The following is a 1,167-nucleotide window of genomic DNA, read 5'->3' as shown; positions in this document are numbered from 1 at the left end:
GTTCGTTGTAACCCCGGATGATTGTAACCACTCTAAGTTCGTCTGCCTTGAGAAAGCTAGCGAGTCTCCGACATAGTGATAACACTCGTTGCCTTCTCTAGTGCAGCTCAACCAGGTCTCGTCCCATTCGTCGTTATTTGTAATCCCGGAAAATATGCTTTGTAGTCCAAACGAGTCGCTCGTTGTAGTAAATGATGCTGAAAATTCAGTTTTGATCACAGGAATAAATTACATTTTAGAATATTTAGAATAATTAAATTTTCAGATATTCACATTATTTTACACTATAATAATATTTCACAATATTACTGTCAGGATCATGGACTGTCTGTGTCATGTTTTGCCCGTTTCTGTTCCTGTTTTTACTTATTTGGTCATGTTCCTGTCCTCGTTTAGTTTGATTATGATCCCATGCACCTGTGTTTCCCCAATTATCCCCAGTATTTAAGTCCATCCTTTTGCGTTCTGTGTTTGTCGGGTTTACTTCGTCTGTACATGTGTCATTCCCCGCTCCTGTGTTGGATTACCCCAGTGTTTTGTGAATTAAAAAGACTGTTTATTATACTCCTTGTCTCCATCGTTCCTCAGACAGTGTAAGTGTGACACATGCACAGCAGCCCTAAAAGTATTTGGACACTTACATATATACTGTACACTTAATAATAATAATTCGATTTTAAGATTTGTATTTGAATTGCGAATTAAATATCTATCCATTTGGATTACACAGATTTAACAAACGTATAAACTTAAAGGGGTCATATGATGCAATTTCAAGTTTTCCTTTCACTTTGGAGTGTTACAAGCTGTTCGTGAATAGATAAGATCCCTAAAGCTGTAAAGACTAAAGTCTCAAACCCAAAGAGATATTCTTTATAAAGGTTAAGACTCATCCATGCCCTCCTAAAACGCCTCCTTTAAACATGCCCCCACATGTCTACGGCACTGTATGGGAAGATTTGCATAACACCGCCCAAATGTTCACGCAAAGAAAGAAGGCGTAACTTTGATTCTCTCTCTGTAGTATTGTTGCCGCCGCCGCCATGTCGTGGAGACGCTGTGTGTTTCGTTGTGAAAGCGAAACTACTTTGTTTGGCCTTCCAAAAGAGGACACAACTAGAAATCAGTGGTTAAGTTGTATTTACAGCACTGTTCCAGAACAGTTCA

This window comes from Sinocyclocheilus grahami, unplaced genomic scaffold, assembly GCF_001515645.1.
Source record: "Sinocyclocheilus grahami isolate Dianchi unplaced genomic scaffold, SAMN03320097.WGS_v1.1 scaffold452.1, whole genome shotgun sequence".
In the NCBI taxonomy this organism is placed as follows: Eukaryota; Metazoa; Chordata; class Actinopteri; order Cypriniformes; family Cyprinidae; genus Sinocyclocheilus; species Sinocyclocheilus grahami.
The sequence above is the reverse complement of the archived record's forward strand: the minus strand, read 5'-3'. Positions refer to the sequence as shown.